Genomic DNA, 6,000 nt, shown 5'->3' with positions numbered 1-6,000 from the left:
GGGAAAGTGTTCACTGGACAGAGACTGTGTGAATGCAGAAGGGGGACTAGACTGGGGCCCGTTTTTTTCATCATGCAGAAATGTAGTGGCTTTTTATTCCGTTTTATGAGTCAGTGCTCCCAATGGAAAGAGCACACACATCATGGCTTTGGCACTGCACACCACTGCATTTCCTACCAGCCCCATCCCGTGATGAATCTGATCCATTTGGTTAACCTCTTCAAGGAGGGGTTTGTGCCAGCTGTGCTCTCCAGGAGCAGGAGGGGGGCAAGGCAGGGATGTGTCAGAGGACAGATGAATGCTCTCTCCTTGCAGTCCCCGCAGCACAAACCACCCCTGTAAGAAAAACAAATGAGCCCAGAAGGCAGTCGGGAAACTGCTGAAAGAAAGGTCCCCTCCTGGCATGAGTCAAGCTCCAAAGCAGTTCAAGGAGCTGTTCTGGCTTGCCACGGGGACAAATTGTCCAGCAGAATCTCTGACAGCTTTTCTCCTCACTGATTCACTCCTCAGTGTGCCACTGGGCTGACAGACACAAAGATGCCACAGGTGATCGTGCAAGACACAGGGCTTTCAACAGGACATTGCCTGTCACGGTCCTTCAGTGTTACAAACACAACAAAGTGTTTGAGAGACCCCTTGAAAGTGTTTAAGAGATCCCTGAGCTGCCAGACTCTGAGGGTTTCTGTTTTGGCCACAAAGTGCACCTGGGAGGGCTGCAAAACTGCCAAGGTGCTCAAGACCTAATTAAAAAAAAAAATAATGAAAAAACAACAACACCAACAAAAAAACCCAAACAACAGAATCAAAGGATCCAGATCTAAACCCAGTCTCAAACCTAAACTTAAGGCTAAGACAAGCCTTTGGTGAGTTAATGAACTTGCCAAGAAATCTCTGAGTCCATAGTGTCTTATCTTCTAATTCTAAGCTCCTTCCCCAGGATCTTTGAGCTAAATCCATCTCCCCAATCATCTCAGAGGATCCAGAGTGCTTAGGCACACAAAAACATCACATATCACATGTGGGAGAAGTGCTCCAAATGATGGGAATTCTTACAATTTCCTTTTCTGACTCTGTCCCCCAATCCCACTCATGTTGTTAATATCTAATGTTAATATAACTAAATATCATAGGTTGTCCTCAAAGTCCAAATCTCTTTGCCTTTGTCTGCAACTATTATTACATTTTAGTTAATTTGGAGTTTTAGTTAATTAGTTAATTTGGTTAATTTCGTTAATTTAGTTAATTTGGACTACCTGAATAAGAAATTCAGGCCAAAACATTAAAATGAAAGTGCTTTCAGTGCAATAACTTGAACTTCCCCAAATTACTGCTCCTGGTTTTGCTGCTGTAGAGCTGACTGACCACTCATAAGTGACAACACACACACAATGGAGGCAAGGGCTGATAACAGCTCCACCAACAAACACAGAACACAAACAGCTAAAACCACAATAGGTTTCAAACATGAATGTTGAAGGATGACAAATTATGTAACAAAGTCCACAGGGACAAGAAGCAAAGAGTTGTTTTGGGTTTTCCAGCTGTATCTGTGATATACAAGGGAAGTCCTCCAGTAATTCTGAATAAGACCTCTTTTAGAGTCAAAACTCTGTTTTTTGAGTCTACCCTCCCACTGCATGACTTCTGCCCAAGGCAGCTACTACAGGGAAAAACATCATTTGCCATTGTGTGGGATACAACACAACCAGAAGAAAGTGCTCCTGTGGCGTGCTGTTAAGTTGATCAGACCAGATATGCTGGCATTTCTTGAGCTCAGCCTGCCCCACATAATAATTTGGTGTTTTAAGTGGTAAATCTACTCATTTACTAGAATCTAAGTTCTGTACTATGTGCCTAGAGACAGCATGAAGCTTAGATATAGAGGAAAAAGCATCACTGCCTTCTTTTTCATGTAAAATACACTGAAAAACAGAAATAAATTTGAACTTGAGGTTAAACCAGTCCATATTTGTTTATTTTTCTTTCCCCCTCTGCTGTTTCCCATGATTTAGGCAGTCTTGTTCTCAGTGGCTTCCTAACAGAGCCTGCAAAATTCCTTATCACAGTTGATCTGTCACTGGACAGATGTGCTCTCTAGAGGTTGGGCTACATCTGAGATGGGATCCTTGTCCTCTCTGAAGTCACTGGAAGGTTTTCCATGTGCTTCTGTGGGAGAAGCACTGCAAAAATATGACTTAAATCCTGCCTAGAAGGAACAGGATTTGGTTTATATCTATACATAAATCAGTACACGACCCCTTATACTTACCTTGACTGTTTTAATTTTATTTTTAAAAGGCTTTTAGCTAAGGTTTCCTGACTTTTATTTATTTATGATAGCTTAGATGCCTGTAAAAAAGTGTGGAGTAAATCCATGCTTCCAACAGGATACATCCTACAAAAGTCTGGGAACTCTTAACCAGAGGAAAAATGACCAGGCTTCAGGATGACTCACTGTCGCTATTTTGCAAAGATTTTTGAAGAAACTGGGAAGCAAAGACTAATTAATGTACTTCCCACTCTTTTGTAAATTCCCATCTGCTCTGCCTCACTTTCTGAAGGCATCAAGGCACACAGAAGCCTTGTTCTGCCTGCAGGCACGTGGCAAGGCCTGGGGCCACTCTCAGGCCTCCTCTTTGGAGTGTTTACAAAAGCATGGAGTGACAGGACACAGGGAATGGCTTTCCACTGACAGAGGGCAGGGTTAGATGGGATACTGGAAGAAATCCTTCCTTGTGAGGGTGTTGAGGCCCTGGCACAGGTTGCCCAGAGAAGCTGTGGCTGCCCCTGGATCCCTGGAAGTGTCCAAGGCCAGGCTGGATGGAGCTTGGAGCAACCTGGTCGAGTGGAAGGTGCCCCTGCCCATGGCAGGGGGTGGAAAGAGATGGGCTTTAATGCCTCTTCCAACCCAAAACATTCTAGGATTCCTGTGAAATTCTTTCTAAATGGCTTTTCTTGGGACTCCATTTTTGCAAATGCCTGAAAGAGTCATGTTCTAGTGAAGAATACTTCATTAAAAGCTCTTCAGATACCAAGACCTGAAAACTGATTAAGTGCAAGTTACAGTAAGAATTTTCTAAGAGGGGAAAAAATTTCTCTCACAACTTGACCAGAGCCCCACATCTTTCCCAGAAGTGTTTCATAAGGAGGACATCCCACTCACTCTGGAATGTTATTTTTCCTAGTAAAAGTTAAGCAGTGAAGTTGCTTATTAAAAAAATATTACAATAAAAAATATATCTATAAAAAAATTGCAACAATTTATGCCCTTCTATGGAGAAAAAAAAACCCTCATCTGTCATTTCTCATGACAAAAAATGCCAATATTGAATCTTAACATTTCAGAGTCAATATTCCTGCTCATCTTTGGAGGAGATGGAGAAAAAACATCTATGTTATTTGCTACAGGGCCTTGTTTGGAGATGCAAGCCAGTTCTCCTAATTTCGTCCACATTGTTAAAATCAACTTGCTGTGAAGTCAGAAGACTTGTGACTGACTAGAGTGGGAGCTGTATGGAACTCTGAAGAGATAAACTGAGTGGGAAATGGCTTTTAAAGAGAGATCTCTTGCCCCCAAGGCGAGAAAACCCTAAGAAACTACAGAAACACATTGTTCTTGTTCAGCTTTTTGCTAAGGCCAAAAGATTTAAAACAAACACATTTCTAAAACACAAAGACTTACATTCCTCCCCCAGACAGTCACAATAATTTCTGCTATCACTGCAGAGTATTTCCAGCTTCAGCTAATAGCACAGAAGAAATGAAAACTTGCATTTTGCAGCTTGTCTGGAAATTAAATCCCTGATGCTCCATCTGAATCAGTTATTCACAGGAAAAAATGGCTAAGATCTCTCAAACATCCTCTTGGCTCTTGCAATGTATTGAAATATCTTCAGAAAAATGGAAAGACTTTTAAGTTCATGAGAATAAAAAAGGGAGGGTTTCCACCAACACAGGGACAATAAAATTTCCAAGTAAATATTAAGGGTTCTCTGAAAACAGAAGTGAAAGGCATGCAAATTTGACAGCAGAAATATTTCCCATGTCTCAGGAAAAACAAATGTTCAACACACTAACTCTGGACAAGACAAGCTGTGAAGCTGCTCTCCAAAGAAGTCCAGAAATGGTGAATATTCATTCTGCTAACATGAATCTCACAAAGCATAATAAAAATTCTCACAGGACTCTGCCTTCCTATCTGCACAGGAACAGGAAGAATCTGAGCAAATGACATTTCCCTCTGCTAGGGAACCAAGCCTAGGTCTTGTTTCTAAAAATTAACTGCATCCCCACAGCCACACTATAATCTCCTGATTTGCTGTTCAGTCTTTTTCTACTCTACAGCATGTTTTCATTTCGCATTTGAACCCAGATCTCCCTCTGCTTCCTCAAGCTGCGCATGGTTTTGTTTTAAATCAACATCTCTTCTTGTGGTGGGATAGCCTAGGCTGAAGGACAGATGAGGACCCAAAGATCTGCCTGCCCTTAAGATCTTGCACAGGGGAAAAAAAGAGGAAGTCAGGTCCCCATTGCAAACTCATCTCCAGACAAATACCTGAGTACCTGTTCTTCACTGAGCTAAACATAAGTGCTCCAAAAAAGAGCTGTTTGAGGAAACAGACAGGATTTTGAACAGGACAGATTAAATTCTCTCCTTTCCTAGGAGCACACAGACCCTCTTGCTTTGCCTTTTCAGGTTTACAAGCTGCATCATGACTTTCCTCCTTCAGCAGCATCCAGCTGGAATCTATTAACTCTTTACCACCATTAAATTTCTTCTTCTAAGATTCTAATCTTGCTATCTTGGCTTTTTTACATGATCACTCAGCATGTTCACAGGAAAGGAGGAGTCCAAGAAAGAAGAGCAATACTCCCTGACAGCTTGTCTACAGAGATATTTAGCACGAGAGACTGCTAACAAGTGTCTCAGTCCACACAAAAATCACTGCTCGTGGGACAAAGAGCCACCACAAAACCTTCTCCTGCTTGTATATTAAACAGACCAAAAGCAGAGTCTTAACTATAAAACTGCTGACTGCAACAATCAAAAAACTTTTAATCATTACCAGGAAGGGAAAATTGTGTAGGGAATGTACATTCTCACTTCCACAAGCACATGCATAAACATCTGTTGAAACTATACTTGGAAACATCCAATATAAGCGAGTACTTGAGGAAATCAGATCTTATGATTTCCTCTTATGATCTTATGAACAATAATTTTAGAGATACAAGGGTGTGTTCCATTATCACCCAAAGATACTTTTCTTGATACTGGAACAACACTCAATTATATTAAACCTCTAGCTTGCTTTCACTGATTAGATCTGGTTGTTCCTTTGGCATTTGGCAAAGCCAAACAAGCATTCACTGAGCTCTTCAGATAAATACTCAAATCCCATAGTCTGGAGTTTTGTTTTAAAAGTCAACATACTCATTAATCACTAAACTACACCAAACTTAGCAAGGCTGCAGATCTCACATCTTCAAGTTACCTTCAAGTTACCTCAAGAAGCCTTCCAAGAGAAATAGAGCTGTTCCCTAAGCTTCCTTTCCTTTATTCTGTTGCTTGCCAGGAAGAACATACAGCAGCAATCTCTGTGATGTTCAGATCTCTGCCCCATCATGAGGATCTACAGTTCATCAACTTCAGAGAAACTAAACTTAGTCTACTTCTCCTCCCCGCAACCTTCACCACTTGTTGTTTTGAAAAGGAAAGAGGTGGTAATAAATAAACTTTACAAGAGCAATTCTGTTACCTTTCCTCACATTTTGCAGTCACAGGCATCACCTCTCCAATAAGACAATTTGAAGGATACCATTTAGTGAAACACAACAAGGTTTCCTTGTCAGTCAAGAAAAATTTCAGCTTCTTTAGTCCTTTGCAAAAAGTTCTGAAGATCATTCATCTTTCAGATTCACAAATTGAGACTCAAGTTTGAATTTATATATTGAGCATATATTGACAGGACAAGGGAGAACGACTTTTAAGTAAAAGAG

This window comes from Cyanistes caeruleus, chromosome 7 (assembly GCF_971803275.1).
Source record: "Cyanistes caeruleus chromosome 7, bCyaCae1.hap1.1, whole genome shotgun sequence".
Taxonomy (NCBI): Eukaryota; Metazoa; Chordata; class Aves; order Passeriformes; family Paridae; genus Cyanistes; species Cyanistes caeruleus.
This window is presented reverse-complemented; position numbering follows the sequence as displayed.